Source organism: Notothenia rossii (assembly GCF_949606895.1).
Source record: "Notothenia rossii genome assembly, chromosome: 4".
In the NCBI taxonomy this organism is placed as follows: Eukaryota; Metazoa; Chordata; class Actinopteri; order Perciformes; family Nototheniidae; genus Notothenia; species Notothenia rossii.
Window position 1 is genome coordinate 53,325,956 of NC_136902.1, and position 18,453 is coordinate 53,344,408.

The 18,453-nt window shown below is 43.5% G+C and overlaps 1 long non-coding RNA gene across 1 annotated transcript in view; it reads right to left on the reverse strand.

Annotated features, from left to right (window-relative positions):
* The window catches only part of LOC307036092, a 105,104-nt gene extending 88,024 nt beyond the window's left edge, over positions 1–17,080 (reverse strand). The window contains exon 1 of the long non-coding RNA XR_013807272.1: positions 17,031–17,080. This is a non-coding gene — a long non-coding RNA (uncharacterized lncRNA). The remainder of the gene's footprint in view (positions 1–17,030) is intronic.
* Between the last annotated feature and the right edge of the window lie 1,373 nt (positions 17,081–18,453).

Sequence of the window (18,453 nt, forward strand, 5' to 3'; positions counted from 1 at the left end):
ATAACGTTGCCGTGGTAACGACGGCATCTTCTTCTGGTTTAACGTAAACTAAAGGGAACAATCTATTTGACACAGCTGAAGCTCTGGCCTTCCTTAGAAAATAACTAATTTAATAAAAATGCACCGTGTTTTGAGAACAAACATTGGTAAATAATGCACCATAATACATTCTGAGGAAAAATAAAAATGATTATGAATACAAATAAAATAAAAGAAGCCTCCCGCGAGTTACTACAAGCTATAAAGTAGATTTTTAAAACGTTTTATAGAATAAAAAGCTCACTGCAGGACGTTGTAGAAATGCGTGTGTGCACCACGACAAACGAGCCTCATTCACTTTACATTGGGGTTATTTGCGTGGTGCCGACACGCAAATATAAAAGATTCCGTGACTCCACCACGCAATGCGGTGTTAAGGAGTCGTGGAGGAGTCACGCATTCTGGTGAGATCAGGTTGGAAAATGTCTGTGTATTTAGATTAACCATTAAGATGACATAAACATGAAGTCATGAACACTAACCCAGTTATTAGTTGTCTAACTTGAACCTAAAACACTTGTAGCCTGTCTCTGCATTCCCCTTATTCCACGATAAGGGGAATGTCAACACAGACACCTGTCAAATGGCCCACGGGCCGCCATTTGCCCATCCCTGGCATAGATGATGAGCGGTAAAGAAAAGCGATTGTCCTTCCAGCGGGTAAGAAAGTCGGCACTACATTGCTGTGTGCCCCTTTGTACAAATAAGTCCCGTTATAATCGGGAGATAAGTTTCCATTCATTTAGTGGGAATGCTGTTAACAGCATTCCAACTAACTGTTATTCTACGCACGAAAAGTTTATTATTCCGCCGACTTATTTTGCCACGCTTCTCCTCCTGCATTGAACATCGCAGAAACTCCGTTCAAACATCAAAACGTTCAGCTCGGTCGGGAATCGATGGCTATTACTTTTCTCATTCATAACTTTCATAATTCCAGAGATACATCCCATAATACATCACATTTTTAAACATTGAAGTCAATGGAGAAATTCTTTAACTTCAACAAATCTTCATGCGACTTCAACTGCTAACTGTTCATTCGTACTTTCACTCAGAAACCTCATTCTAACTTTAAAATGTTACACATCTTTCTGACATTATTCGTGTAAAACAACTTTTAAATCTGATTCTTACTTTTAGAGATATTAAACATTGTTCAGACCTTGTTTTAGAGGTTTTCTTCAGATTTTAACATAGAGTGATGTCACAGCTAGAGGGTAGAAAATCTTGAAATTTGCCTTAATATATTTTTTTTAAACGGCCATAATTCCCAAACCCTACATTCCTGAGACATAATTTATCATGACAAATGTAGGAAAACATCTCGTAGCTTGAAAAATGACAAATAATTAAGCAAAAATAATTAAACAAAATGGCTCTTGAGGGCATGAAGAGACAACAACTTTCAACATTCCTCCATTAAACCCCATTGTAATTTCAGGCAGATATTTCCTCACGGTAGCAGCCGCACACCTTTAGTTAAACTGCCAAAAAGGCCACATTATTAACCCGAAAGTACACACAAATTACACTTCAGATACTCAACTTCCTTGACTCGCTTCAGGTTTTGAAATTTCACAGATATCTGTTACGGTTCTAACACAAAACGTTCACATGTAAGAGGTTTATCTCTCATTCAGAACAATGAAGCCTTCGATCTCTGGACGCCTCGTTAGCTCAAATATAAACACCTGTGTAATGGAACACGATGATGTCATCGCTCCAACTGACATGCTCAGAGCAGCAGACTTCGGATAGCAGTTTGCTAACAGTCCAGCCGTGAAGACATCTACGGGACAGTTTTGAGATTTCTTCAAATGCCGTTGCCATGGCAAAACAATGCTCGCCATGAAACACGGCTTTCTCAAAACTTCAGTGAAACTGCTCCAAACGCCCCAAAACTTCACAGGTTTGGTAAGGATGCAGCCATCAACGCATCTAAGCGTATTATGGGGTGTCATCAAATGCCGTTGCCATGGCGACTGACCACTCGACATGAAACATGATGTTGCTCTAAGTATAATCAACACGGTCCAATCGTCCCCCAATCTTCACTTGTATATCACCGGTCCATGCCTCAATAACTCTACGCCAAATCTCAGATCTCACCATATGCCGTTTCCATGGAAACGGCATATGGTGTTTGGGAGCGAAGGATGCGTATCCTTCGCCATAAAACATGATGTCGTTATAACTCCTATGAAAATGTTCAAAAAGTGCTCAAACTTCACATGTGTGCTAACAGTCCAGCTGTGAAGACATATACGGGACAGTTTTGAGATTTCTTCAAATGCCGTTGCCATGGCAACACAATGCTCGCCATGAAACACGGCTTTCTCATAACTTCAGTGAAACTGCTCCAAACGCCCCAAAACTTCACAGGTTTGGTAACGATGCAGCCATCAACGCATCTAAGCGTATTATGGGGTGTCATCAAATGTCGTTGCCATGGCGACAGATCATTCGCCATCAAGTTAGTTCAGAAGTTTGCAGTTCAAATATTCCGCTGCTTTTCCAAGCCTTTTTACTTTCTTTTCTTCTCTTTTCACACATTCAAGCCCCCTGTGTTCATGTATCATTTCAATCTAAATGTTTCACATTTCAGCATAGCAGTTTAGCGTGAGCTTTTCAGCATAAAGCATTCCCACCAGCAATTTCTTCAGGAATTGCATTCTCTAGTTTCCTATTGATGCTGAGGTAAAGGCTCAGTGGCCGATCAAGGTCCGTAGGGGCAATTTCAGCCCCACAACAAATACCCGTGTGTGTAGTAGGCATTTTCGACCAGGAGACTTATTGGTCACAGCTGGAGGACTGAACAGAGTAAAGAAAGGAGCTACACCTGTTCTCTTTGCTTGGAATAACTACGAGCTACCTACACCAAGACGTAATGTTTGGGAGCGTCGGCCGAGGGCAGAGTCCCACCCCGGACTTGACAGCTGAGTACGAGGTGGAAATACTTGCGCCGCCGGATAATGACTACTCTTTAAATCCAGCGACGGCAGTGATGAATAAATCAGGTGGCCGACGAGAACGAAGCCTTGAAAATCCAGGTTAGGGAGCTCCAACACCAGCTGGAAGTGTTACAACTGAGATCTCGTTTCGGCATACAACGCCTGGCAGGGTCGGACGAGGACATTCGTTTCTACACCAGGTTTGTTTATAAGGTTTGTTTATAAGGCTATCAGGAGGCTGTTATGGCCACTAGTTTGATAAACACTTTTCATTTGGGGAAGCTAATTTAAGAAACAAAACTATGTCTAACATGAACAATATTACATTCTTAGATTTGCCACATATAAGCATTTCCTCGCCTTTTGGAAATTGGTGGAGCCTGCAGCCAAAACGAAGATGGTGCGGATCACCAACGCCAAGGCATCCTCTTCCAGCAGCTCGGATTCCTCTCAATCATCAACAACGGTAAGCAGCATACAAGCATGGATGTATATTAATAATTATGCACGCTGCGCACTATACCACCGTTTAACAAGTGCATCACATCACTCACAAAACACACACACACCACACACACACACACACACACACACACACACACACACACACACACACACACACACACACACACACACACACACACACACACACACACACACACACACACACACACACACACACACACACACACACACACACACACACACACACACACACACACACACACACACACACACACACACACACACAGAACAACAAACCCCAGGAAAATGTGTTACAACTGTACCCGGTCTCCCCTATAACAGTATCTACAGTATGCCTAACACTTATTTGTTTTCACAGAAACTTCCACCCATAGATGAGCTGCTGCTGTTCCTCATGCACCTGTCAGTGGGCCTACATCTGAGGGATCTAGCAGAACGGTTTGGCATTCACCGCACAGCAGAATTATTTCCACCTGGACACACTTCCTCTACCAACTGCTTGGAAGCAAACGTCTGTGGATCCCACGTGAAGTTGTCAAAGCTCACCTTCCACCAGAGTTTTCAGCTTTCCCTGACACACAAGTGGTGCTTGACTGCACTGAAGTATTCTGCCAGACTCCATCATCTCTCCTGCTGCAGAGTGAGGTGTTTTCTACATACAAGTCGCATGCTACATTTAAGGCCATGATCGGCATGGCACCACATGGTGCCATTACATTTGTGTCTGGCCTGCATGCAGGATCTATGAGTGACCGGGAGATCTTCAGGCTGTCTGGCATCGTGAGCCTGCTCACACCAGACATGGCGATAATGGTCGACAAAGGGTTCCTTGTGGACAATCTGGTTGAGTGTAAAGTGTACCGGCCTGCTTTTCTGCACAAAAAAACCAAATGAGCAGGGAGGATGTCAGGCAGACTCAATCCATTGCACGTCTGAGGGTCCATGTGGAGAGGTGCATCAGAAGAGTCAAACAGAACAAACTATTTGACAAAGCCATACCACTGTCTGTGTGTGGAAGCATTGAGGAGCTCTTCAATGTGGCTTGCTTCCTGGTCAACTACCAGAACGGACCGCTGGTAAAAGCATGGGCAAGCCTGGGCAGCAATTAGTGATGGGAATTATGGCTCTTTGAAGGGAAAATAAGCTAAATAATCACCAGGATAATGATTGACTGTATTGCCAGACCTAATGTCAATAATCTTCTTTGTAAACATGACACAAGTAAGTAAGTAAGTAAGTAAAAGTTTATTTCTAAAGCACCCCTCCCAGCACGAATGCACAGAGTGCTGTACAAAATATAGCAGTCAAAACAATTAGGCCAATATGGCACTAAGGCATAATAATAACAAAGCATAACATGACAGGAAAATAGAATAAAAACTTTAAAACAATATACAAACATGAAACCAAGTGCAAGAGAACCAGTGATCGACAGTGACAGGACAGTGACGTGATGAACGGCCTAAGACTGCTCAAACGCCTGCTTAAATAAGTGCGTCTTTAGGTGTCCCTTGAACAGGTTGAGGGAGGGAGCCGATCTCAGGACCGGGGTAAGTGCGTTCCAGAGTCTAGGGGCGGCCGCCCCAAACGCCCGGTCCCCCCTGGTCTTTAGTCGGGTCCTGGGCACTGCCAGAAGCCCCTGGTCAGAGGACCTCAGCGAACGAGTGTTTTGGTGTGGTGGAATGAGCTCGCTGATGTAGGCTGGGGCTTGGCCGTTTAGAGCTTTGTATGAGATAATCAGGATCTTGTACTGGATCCTGAAATGAACTGGTAGCCAGTGCAGGGAGGCTAGAATGGGGGTGATATGGCAGGATTTTTTAGACCTGGTGATTAAGCGGGCGGCAGCGTTTTGAACCAGCTGCAGACGGTGAACAGAGGCTTTGCTGAGACAGGTGAAAAGTGAATTACAGTAGTCTAACCGGGATGATATGAATGCGTGGACAGCCATTTCAAGCTCTGCATGAGACACAATGGACCTGAGTTTAGCGATGTTGCGGATGTGGAAAAAACAGTTGCGGGTCAGTGAGGAAACATGTTTGTCCATGTTCATAGCCTGGTCGAAGAACACCCCAAGATTTCTGATGTGGGGGTGAACGTTGGTGGTGAGGGGCCCCATTAGGTTTTTTACCTTGGCTGCTAGGGAGTCTGAGGCAATTATAAGTACCTCTGTCTTCGCCGCATTTAGCTGGAGGAAATTTCTCCCCATCCAGCCCTCAATGGCAGCTAGACAGTCCAGTAGGATGTTAATTTTCTGCATGTTTTGCGGAGTGAAGGACACATACAGCTGGATATCATCAGCGTAGCAGTGGTAGGACACACCCTTAAAGCTGCTGATGATAGAGCCAAGGGGGAGCAAATATAAGGCCCAGAGGAGCGGGGCCAAGATGGAACCCTGTGGTACCCCACAGGGTAGGGGAGCAGGGTCAGAAGTGAACGGACCAACGGCCACTGAGAATGACCTTCCTCCGAGATATGAGGAAAACCAATCTAGGGCTCTCCCTGAAATGCCCACCCACTCTCTAAGCCTATCCAGCATGATGCTGTGGTCCACAGTATCAAATGCTGCGCTGAGGTCTAACATGATCAGCACAGCGCATTCACCCGAGTCTGCAGCCATCAGGATGTCGTTAGAGACCCTGAGGAGTGCAGTCTCAGTGGAATGCTTCGTGCGGAAACCAGATTGAAATTTATCTAGGGTGTTAGTGTTGGCCAGAAAAGCGTTGAGCTGGTTCGCAACAACCTTTTCAACCACTTTGGAGGTGAAAGGCAGCTTAGAAATAGGTCTATAGTTTTTTGGGAGATAGGGGTCCAGGTTAGGTTTCATAAGGAGGGGCTCGACAACCGCCTGCTTAAAATATGAAGGGACAGAGCCAGATTCAAGAGAAAAGTTAATGATGGAAACCAAACCGGGGCCAACAGAGTTGATTGCTTCTTTCAGGATGGAGGTGGGGATGACATCTAGTGGACTGGAAGAGCGTTTCATGGAATTAACTATGTCAATGAGATCTTGAAGGGAAATAGGGGCAAAACAGTTCAAAGTTGAATGCCTGGCTGGGCAGGTGGGGAGGGGGGAGAGGGAGGAGAGGGAGGGGGAAATGCTGGCTCTCACATCCGCAACCTTGTTTACAAAGAACAAGAGAAAGTCATTACAATCCTCATTTGAGAAAACAGGGATGGGGGGGAGAGGAGAACTAACAATGTTGTTGATGGTCTTAAACAGGATGCTAGGATTGTGCTTACTGGATGTAATGATATCAGAGAAGTAGGCTGCCCTGGCATCTCTAACCATGTTGTTGTATTCAGACATAAGGTCCTTTAGGTAAAGGCGGTGCACCTGGAGATGGGTAGATTTCCAGAGACGCTCTACTTTACGGCATTTTCGTCTAAAATTGTAGATGTTTTCATTTAACCAGGGGGAGTGGTTAACTGCTAACAGCTTTCTAGTAACCATGGGGGCGACCTCGTCTAGAATACTAGAGCAGTGGGTGTTAAAGGAGTTAACCATGAGATCTATGTCGACATGGGAGGGGTTTACTATGTTGCTGTCAAATTTAGAGGCGAATTTATTCGCTGTCAGGCTGTTGATAACGCGCGAGCATTTAACTCGCTTCCCCAGAACAACGTCATTATCAAACAGTGTGTTAAACAGGACACAATAATGATCAGAGACAGTCAACTCTTCAGTGCAAATCGAATTAATCTTTAAACCAGTAGTAAATACAAGATCAAGCGTATTACCTTTTGCATGGGTGGGACCAGAAACATGTTGCGTAAAGTTAAATGATTCTGTGACATTCAAAAAGTTTACAGCAAAGGAGTCCGAGCTATCGTTGACGTGAACGTTAAAATCCCCAACCATCAAAACTCTATCAAAGCGGATGATGGAAGCTAAAAAATGTCCGAAATCCGTAATAAAATTTGCGTTTCTGCCCGGAGGGCGATAGATCAAAATGCAGTAGAAAGGGTTGGCGCGACCAACTTTGGAGACTGAGACCTCAAAAGTGGAGAAAGTTCCGCAGCTCACTGAACGTGTAGAGAAGCCGTCCCTGTTTATTATGGCAAGGCCCCCGCCTCGGCCTGTTGTTCGCGGGACACAGGAGTAAGAGCAGTCCGGGGGACATAGTTCGTTGAGAGCAGCAAATTCCTCGGTCTTCTGCCACGTCTCCGTGATGAACAGAAAGTCCAAGTCCTTAGATGTGAAGAGATCATTCAGAGCGAACGATTTGTTAGCGATTGAACGGGCATTCAACAGACCCACGCTGATGTTATTGGAGCCGGCCCTCCCGATGGTGGAAGCCCGAGGTAGAGAACGCAGACACCCAGGCACTGAAGCCACACTGGAGAACACTGCGCGTCTTCTTACCGGGACGAAAGCCGGGAGCTGCATCGAGGAGGCAGGTAGAATTGGACGGAGACAGGACGGTCTCACAGTACAGCCAGCCGCCGTGGATACGGCGAGGAGTGCAGACCAGGGACGATCACAGGTAAGATTTCTCAGTCTCACCGAAACGCCCGCTCGTCTACCCCGTCTTCGCGTACGCTTCGTCCGGGTGCAGCCAGGGCAGGGAGCCCAGACAGCCCGAGGCGGATGTTGGCGTAGGGCGCCATGAGCGCTCCAGAAATCATAGTGGTGTTGCACGGGGGATAACGCTGAGAAACCGATATCCAGCAGAGTCTGACGAGCATAAACTCTAGCCGATTTGGCACTTTTTAGAAAGGACGTTACAAACAAAACCACGAAAAACAGAAGAGGTAGGAAGCGGTAGGAAGGAAGAGGTAGGAAGCGAAAATGACGAGCTGCCAACACAGGCGCGGCCATCTTGCTTAGAGTTGTATGGTGGCGCCATATCCATGTCAGTGAATGTACTACTTTGAATTTACCCTCTGTATGTGTTAAGTAAATAAAGTTGTCTTGCCTTGAATGAAATTCACGCAACTCTTTATATTAGATACTGTGTTTTTAAGTGGCGATGGAGATTATTTGTTGACCCTGCTTTAAAGGATAGTTTGCCTTTACAAATGGTGCACTTTATCACTGCCTGGGTTTTGGTTGAAGTGCATCCAAATGCTACTGCGTTTGGCTCATTTTCCATTTTCAAAAGAATCGGCTAATGAATATAACTAATATATATATATATATATTATATATAACTAATGAATTATAACCTCAAAACAAATGCACACAAAAATAACATAGGACAATACATAATATAATAAATCCACAATATGATAACATGATGTAGTGTGGTACACTAATGTTTCATTTAATTTCCAACCTTTATTTATTCAGATTGGTCCCTTGAGATCATAGATCTCTTTTACAAGGGAGGCCTGCAGCAATTTAAGTTCCACATGAAACATAAAACAACATAAAAACAAACAATAGAGGAAATCATACAACATATTTACATACTTATCAACATTTACAAATACCCATAGTTTCAGAAAGCATTTCACTTAGACGGGCTTTAAAAAAATTCAGAGAAATAAAATTGCTCAATTTCAATTTTAGCTTTAGACTGTTCCAATCTATGCTATCTATCAGTATATCGCTATCTGTATGCTATGTATCTTGCTCTCTCTCTCTCTCTCTCTCTCTCTCTCTCTCTCTCTCTCTCTCTCTCTCTCTCTCTCTCTCTCTCTCTCTCTCTCTCTCGTATGTATATAGCTAACTCCCCAAACAACTCCACACCGAAGACCGGAAGTACTCAGGCTCACACCCAGCCGCCGGAAGTTGATAGACGCCATCTTGTGCAACTAGCCTATTGCCAAAATCTCATCAAAGGGAAGAAGACAGGCACCTCTCTCGCACCCTGCTCTTCCGCAGCGCAGCTTCCTCTCCCTCCAGCTGAAATTATGAATGTAAGGCGTATAGTAATCATAGATAACACGGCAGGGTCCGGGACAGTTTGTTCTCATCTGTTTTCAAATCAACAAAGTATTGGCTTTCAGAATATTAAACTTGTTTCGGCAAATTCAGATGATAAATACAACTTTGAAGCTTGGTAACGGCATAATTACAAGCGGAGAACGGAGTAATTTAACGTCACAGCAGGCATAACAACAGCCGGTGTTTCTCGTGAGTGTTTCCCCGGTACACACACACACACACACACACACACACACACACACACACACACACACACACACACACACACACACACACACACACACACACACACACACACACACACACACACACACACACACACACACACACACACACACACACACACACACACACACACACACACACACACACACACACACACACAACACACACACACACACACACACACACACTAGGCATGGGCGGTATCATTTTTTTCATACCGTCATACCTTGCTGACATCATACCGTGGTATACGGTATATGACGGTATCAGTCCCAATTTAAGGGGTAATTTCTCCCAAAAAAAAATTTTTTACTCACTATATCAACAGCCAGCCCCACCAAAAATATTTTCCACCAGCCGCCACTGACGGTATGACTTGGGTCGACTTGAGTGAGGTGGCGTTCGGCGGCAAATAGATGTTTCGAACGGTATATTATATGTTCGGTGTAAAATGCAGCCCGAGCCGGTAGACGCTCGCAAAGTGCCGCGACGTGCGCGCAAGTGCAAAACAAGGGCTGCATACATGACACATTGTGCAAATGGCACATTTTGAGATCGGATACAGGACGCGATGGTAGATTTCCGACGTTGTTTCCATAGTGAGCTAAGTTAACAATATATCATCATACATAAACATTTTCCGGAAGTAAATACTTGACTTATGTAAACTGTGTTCGTTATTTTCCCATCCAGGAGAGAAGCTTTAAAAGGAGACTAAATGGAGTCTCTGTGAAAGTTCAATTGGGTACTTTAATTAAAAAAGGCGCGGGTTCGTCACAAGCATGATATTGTTCATGCAGACAAACGGCTGTGATCCGCTCCTCGTTAGGGAAGCCAAGAGTTGGATCTCTCCTCCGGTGCTGTTATATATCCTCTGCTGGCTCCTCCCCGCCTGCCGGCTCGCCTCGTCTCCAATGTCCGTTGTTGCATTTAAACAGAGGATTGGCTCCTTTCACATCCAATATATGCTCAACACGCCTTTTCTCCTCATATTCTCTTTCATCACTTTTCATTTAACACATTCTAAACGCTGTAATCAATACTCTAAAAAATACTTCTCGGCTCGTTTGGTTTCCGGTCATTCCGGATGTTGTCACATGCTACTCTCGTCTGTAAACAATAATGTATTCAAATAAACTGTACCTTCATTTAATATTCAGCATGGTAGTATCTCGACATCTATAGTTGTAGTGTTAAATCAGTAGGCTTCGGTTTGCACCACTCCATATCATTTCGCTACTAAATTTACCTCTTTAGGAAATCGTATATTAGCCACATGCTACATGCGTAGATTAAGGATTTTCAGAATAAAAGCTTAACTGCTTGTGCACAAGAATTTCTGGTTTTTCAGTATAAAAGAGCATTAAAACTGACGGCATGTTTAAACTACATTTCCCCATTAAAACATTGATTTTAATTTCTAACACTTATTGAATAAAGTTTGCTATATTCACTAACTAGTTTGGCAATATTATTCCGTGCATGTGTTAAAAACCTTATTTCCATTTGATTCATTGGATTACTCGCGTGAATGTTTAGCACGTAAATGCTTTCGTTTTTAAAACCGTCCGACCTCGACTAGAAAACCATCAACCAGTTGCATAGGATTAAAAAATGTCAACACTCACTCACCCCGTCATAAACATTCCCAAAGAAGTGCCTCCGTCTCTCGTTGTGCTGGATGAAGTCACTGGCAACGAGTAAACCCAAAATAGTCCCAAACAGGCACAGAGGCATTTTTCTTTTTTACTAGTTGTCCGAGTTCGGGGCCGGCAAATGCTGCCGCCATCTTGCTCAGCTCAGCTCTGTGCTGAGCTCTGAGAGCGGGAAAGACGGACTGCCCTCCCCTGCCCTCTGCTGGCGCGTGCTGTGCATTACAACCAATGTCGTCCCTGTCAAATCTCCGTGTCAGTGTAATAGAATGAAACGCATCTATGATTTGGCGCACAGTCTGTGACGTCACGGTATTGAAAATCATACCGACGGTATTTCGAAATACCCTGGTATACCGTAATACCGTCATACCGCCCAAGCCTAACACACACACACACACACACACACACACACACACACACACACACACACACACACACACACACACACACACACACACACACACACACACACACACACACACACACACACACACACACACACACACACACACACACACACACACACTCGCGAGCTTCCCCCAGACCAGTAATACAAAGTGTTTCCAGTGGCGTTTCTGTTTGTACAAAAGTGGTGGGGCACAGAAAACTTAGATGTCTATATAAGCTTCTGCAGTGAGGTTCATGGCTGCTGAGGCACTGGCACTGACTCTTCAGGTTTACAAATATAATATTTTGACCTAAATCAAAATATAATATTATTTTCAAAAGCTTTTTTTGTCTGATGCTTCCATTAATTTTAAACAGACAGTTCAACAAATGGATACCCAAACATTTTAATTGTATCATTTAAATATTGAATTGTTCTCTCTTAGTAAGATCCCATTTTCAATAAAATTGCGGTCTTACCTTGACTTGAAGATGAAGTCCATTTGGCTATCCTTCTGGACAAAAATCTCTATTACTTGTTTGTAAAAGTCCTCCTTATCTTCTTGTAGTTTCAAAAGTCTATCATAAATCTAATCGATAGATTTATGATTCGAAAATTATAAAAGTAGGGTAGACATGTGGATATTATCCGGCTGAACAAAACGTGCATTTATCTAACAGGTACGTTTCCCACAGATCTTATTTTGAGCTATTTTCAAAAATCCTATGGAGAAATCTCATTGCTATTTGTGGAGGGAACCCATGCGCAGCTTACTTCCTGGTTTTGGGACGCGTCTCTCTCCTCCTCGGTCATGGCTAGAAAGGATCCGTCTAGTGTAAATATGACGTCACGTTCTCGTTGTAACTCTCGTTGTAATCGGAGCGGCTCGGAAACACATCTCCAGCAGTAACATGATGCAACATACACATTAATGCAGCAGCAATATTAAAAGAGAAACATCAGACATAATAGTAAAACACTGCAAGGGAAAATTGTATTGCACCAGGAGCTATCTTGGGACTTTTACTGCGACAACGTTGACTTGCCTGTGAATAAAAAATAAACCATAGTGTTGTTGATCTACAGTGTTGTCATTCTTCTTTGAACACCAGCAAGACCGCTAACACCCTATTTCAACAATCACACTCCCTGTAATTGACATAATTAATAGATAGTTTAGCTTCTCATCATCAGTTGCTGTGGCCCTCTGATGTTAACGATCGTAACTTAAAGGCTGCCTGCCAAACGTAAACATTCAGCCATGTGACATTCAGCCAAACTCTCGCGAGAGTTTTACACAAGACGGATCCTTTCTAGCCATAACCCTCCTCCTCTTCACACACCACACTTTTCGCGGCACACGTACTTACAGACAATCAGCTCTGAATTATGTGAGATGACGTATGGTGGGGATGGCAGCACTCTGAGAGGCGAAGTCACGCCCATCTACTTCCGGTCCATGGGACCCCGGAAGCGAAAAATTATACATTGAATTCAATGGAGAGAGAAAACGTATCTTTTGATCCCGTTTGAATTGTGCCACGAACTACACATATGATGTTTGTCAATCTTAAACAATAATTTCCATGTCAAAAAAGTCACATTTTGTCGTAAAATTGTTGAAATATAAGACTATGAATACTGAAGGATTATTTGAATTATTTGAAGGATTAAAGTAACGTGTTATGGCAGGAAAGTTAAATCTGGTATATTCCTTTTAATGTCACCTTATATATATTCATGTGTGTTAAATTAGAAGGGACAAAGTATCTTTTCCCTCCCCCAATATATTGAGGTGAAGTCCTTGTGTTTTGAGAAGAGATGGGAGCATGGGACACCCTTATTTGGAGATAGGGCCGAAACTCTGGAATGTTTCCCTCGTAAAAGAAGGGTGTGCGCTACACAATCTTGTAGCAGATGTGTGTGTGTTTTCATTGCAGTAAAATATATGTGCTACAGGATTACTGGTCAACTATACCTCTGTTCTTGTTCTTTCATGTGTGGGTACTAAATGGCTACAAACATTGTGGAGAAATTAGCTTAAACATCTTTCATTACTCTATATGAAATGGAAGCAGTTTTTTATGACAGGGACGAGAGAGTTGGGGGAGGGAGCGCATTCCGAGGAGTTTCAGCATGTCAATTGTCAGGGGAATCGACTTGTTTTCAATAGAGGTGTGTGGTTGGTTACTTTGTATTAATAATAACAGTATGTGTAAAGGAAGCTGAAAATATACAATGTGAAACCTTTTATTTGAAGTAAAGATGTGAACAATAGCTCAAACAAATGGAGGGGCTATAGGACAAATGAGTGTGTTCTCTATATGAGGCCTGTGTGAAGTTTGACTATTTGAAAAGCATCTCTAATACTGCTTAAAAGCATAGGTAATGTGTTCCTCGTTATTATTGATATGAAAGTAATTAACATGTATTACGTATATTTAGCCAACTATAACAACTATATCTTAAAACATACTTTTAACTTGTGTGTGGTAACCTGAAGGGGGGAAGATGGACTCAGGGACAAAGGGCCATAAAGGAGATGTGTGTGTGCTGGCTACAAGATGTGAAATAAGATAAGGAAACTTGTTGTTGAGAGCCGGTTCGTACCAGACACCAAAAGGTGTCTGGTCTTCGTCAAACTGAAAGAGACTTTTTGTTTCCGGGTTTCTTCTGCTGTGTCGCACTGATTGGGTGCGACAGGCCATGTGTTGGTCTCTGCCAATAAGATGACCTCTGGGGGAAAGCACGTACACCTCCTCCTCCTGTGTTTTAGTATGAAAGACTGTGTTTTCCTTTGGTTCGCGCTCTTGTTTTTCACCGGCCGTTCCTGAGACCTGTCTCACACGGTGGTAGAACCTGAGCCCGGAGTACTCTGCAGAGTGCTTCGTGATTTCTTTGTATTTGTATTTTGTATCGTTACTGTTTATCATTAAAGCAAGATTATTGTTTAACTTATATTCTGGTGTTTCTTAATCCCTTCCTTTTCACGAATTCACCCAGCTTATCAAACGACACGCGGAGACGAGGTTGGTTTTCAACATCCTCCAAATCTCCAACAATACGCGACTACAAAGACTACAAATCCCAAATCCCATTCTGGGTCGCGTATGTGATGTCACAGGCGATAATGCTCCAAGTGATTGCGACTCGTAATTAAAGCGAAGAAGAAGATTTCATAACTGATTTATTCCCTCCAATAAATATAAGAGATTGCTCAAATAAATTCACTTTTACAAGATGCCTGTGTGCTTTGTACCATGTTGTAATCACAAAAGTGATCATACCACTTGCTCGTTCTATCGCTTCCCGTCTTATGAAAGGACCAGGAGTCGCTGGATCAGACATATCAGGTAATATCATAGGCAGTGCTTAATTTGTAAATCATAAGGTGCCGGAACGCAAAGTACATATGACAGCTCAGGGATGACGAGACGCGTACAGGTCCCGGAACGTATACAGAAAAGGTGCTGAAAACAACATGAAAATGTCCACTTGCAACGCTGTGGGACTTACAAGCCTCAATTTCAAATAGTATCCATGGTATAAATGTTATGACGATAATTTATAATTGTTTAGGCTAGTACGCACAACCTAGGCAAATGCCCACATCACCACAGGTGGGACTTCAGTATACAGCCAGCAATTAATTTCTCAACAGGTTTAACGTGTAAAGAAAATATTTATTAGGCCTATTCAAAGATTGGCACGGCGGCCTATTAATAGACAGTATGTTTGCTCACCATATTTAGTTGTTTAAAACACCCCACATCACGAGCATGTCCGGATTGTCCTCTATCTCTTTTTTTCTGCTTTTACTGCGTGTGTCTGTGGCAGTTCTGTGTCCTTTGGCCACCAAGGACCTCACGTACGGGACTGGATTGAATTTAGCCAGGGGGGGTCCAACAAGAATTAGGAAGAGTAAAGATGACATGGTGGATGTGAGCAAAGAGCTACGGTTGGGAGTGCAAATCAAGTTCATTTGAGAAAATCCGCGCTTACATTCAGCACTTGCAATGGGAATGCTGTTGACAGCAACAAGTAACTCCATCAGCTCATCGGGGGTGTCTTTACCATCTGAGTCTCTGTACGTTCTGTAGGCCCGTATGACTGCGCGCGGGTTGGCAATGTTGAAGCGCTGACACAGTGACTCGACCTCAGTCTCTCCATACAGCGCACCTGCGTCCTCGGGCCAGTATTGTGCGTAAAGCGCCTTCAACTCCTCAATGAACTTATTATATCCAGTTTTATCTGGCATCCGGCCTCCTTGAGATAACATACTGTCCTCCAAGTTCTTGGCCACAGTTAGAAAAAACTGACCTGTCGCTGGACGTCCCACACTCTTCTACGCTCAATGCGCTCTCCTCTCCTACTGAATCTTCCTGCTGTAAGCCAGCTGATGTCGCGGTTCCGCTCGCCTCTTGCGCCGGCTGTTGTACCGGGCTAGTTGATGCCAGGGTACCCACCCGTTGCTGTTGGTGGTCCACCTGGCTGACGGTAGCTGGCTCCTGTTCCGGCTGGCGGTGAACCTGACCCGCTGCCCGGGCTTGGCTAGCTGTCGGTTAGCTAGCTGGCTAGCTGTTGCGGCGCTAACCTCCTCCTGGTTTTGACCATCAACATGACCGCTGCAGCTGCCCTCGTCGCTGCTTGTGGAGGCTTTTCTGACTCGTTTTGAAGTGTCTATTACCTCTTCCTTCTTTTTGAAGAAGACAGTCAATTTAACTGTCTTTTTGACATGCTTGCATTGAATCACCGTTTCTTCCTCTCTGCGACGTGGCGAATTTCAAAAGTGAAAGACGTTTGTCCGTTGGTCCAGCTTTTCAGTGCGTCAACACAGATCTCCGACTCTTTCAAATCTTAATCTTAATAAACGACATGAAATTCTTGGGATTTTTTCTGTAAATTAATATCTGCATATTTTATTTCATTTTAACCATTTACATTTTTATTTTTTGTGAGAGGTACCGGATCTGCCCAAATAGGTGCCGGAACACAGGGTGGCCAAAATGAAGAGGTGCCGGATCCTGTTCCGGCAGGATCCGGCTCAAATTAACCACTGATCATAGGTAATATACATGTTGTGCATGGAACATAGTCAAGTTAGCTACCTAGCTAGTAGCGACGAGTAGCGAGCACGTTAGTTAGCATTACATTACTTAGCCTTGTCATTTTTAGTAGCCTTACCATGAAGTTATTATTTTATTACATGAAGTACACCAAAATGTTAAACAGTAAGAGTAGTCATCATGGTAAGTATTTTGTGAAAAATTTGAAGAGTAGCCTACTGCGCCCTCCACCGGGTGCTAAGGAAGCAGTTCAGGGAGAGTCGAAGGAAGGCAGGCAGGCAGGGAGCTTTGCATGACATTCTTCTGGACATGTGTCATTGTGATGACAGTGAGGGTGAGTCAATCTGTTTGTTGGAAAGACAGTAGTTGAGTGATTACTGAGAGAAAATTATTAAGAGAGATAATTATTCAGTGTTGTTACTTTAAAGTGTTGTTACTGACCTTTTTCTCTTTTATTTTCTTTACCTCACATGTAACTGCTGAGACCCTGAGGAACATGCACACTGACCTGCTCTGGCAACTTGATTTCCACTGTACGTAATAGTATTTGGTTATGGTATATTATTTATATACATCAAAGGCACAATGCACCCCCCAGAGACACACATGTATTGAGTGTGATATTTTGCATAGGTCATGTGAAATCATTTTTACATACTAGAAAACTGTAGGAGCAGCAACTTGTTTTGAAAATTGAATTTTTAATATCCGATAATAAAGTTCATCTGTTTTCTTTATTCTTCTCTCTTCCCAGCTCCATCCATCACCGTTCTCTGTTCCTGCAGGTCCTGCTTGCTAATCAATGCTTTATTTTTTTACACAATTACAAATAAAGTCAATGTATTGTATGACATGAAGTTGTGCTTCATTCTGAGTCAATAATACATTCATTCTGCCTTCAACTGCAAAATGATTGTGGACTGCGCCAACATCCATGTAGCAGCCCCCCAGTAAGATGAACCAGGCAAAGTTAACATAGTCAACATACAGCTGTGCTCTTAAGTTGACATGAAGAATTTGTGAAATATTGGTAATTATTTGGAAAAAATTACTGACGATGCAGAAAACTTTTTTTATTTAGGAACAGTGGTCAGGTGAAGCATTTATCACTACATATGTGTCACACTTAAAAGGCCAAACACACTGTTTGGCCTTTTAAGAGCTCTGTCTCACTTCCTCACTCTTGGTCCTATTCTACCTGGAAATAAAGACAACTAAAACACACACAAGCTGAATGTTACAAGTACTTCACAAGATAAATAGAAGAGTGCAGACTGTTTAAACTATGGGTAGGGGGGCTATTTGGCAGGTTTAAATGATTGTTAGTAATGAATTATATAATTTTCTCATTGTAGACGAGCAGACAGGGAGCCAGATGAGAAAAGCAGAAAAGAGAAAGGGCCAACTGTATTTGAGTGGACCAAAGAGAAAGGGAGCTTAGCGGTTAATCAGTCCAGCGACCACAGCTACAGCAAAGGGCCTGAGTCTGCAGAAACTGACCCCGAATTCTCCAGCGTGCAGTCCGCAGACACCGAACCTGGACCCTCCAGTGTGCAGTCCAGTTGTTCCGCAGACCTGTCAGGGGATACTTGGATGCGAATGGCCAAATATTCAGCAGCAGGCTTACCCGATGATGTCATCCGTATGGAAACAGGGCTTCCTGATCAGGCCATGTTTAAAAGGGTGGCGGGGTTGGTGGAGCGCTTTGAGGGCTCCATTGTGTATTACGCTGGATGGAAAGTGGAGGTCA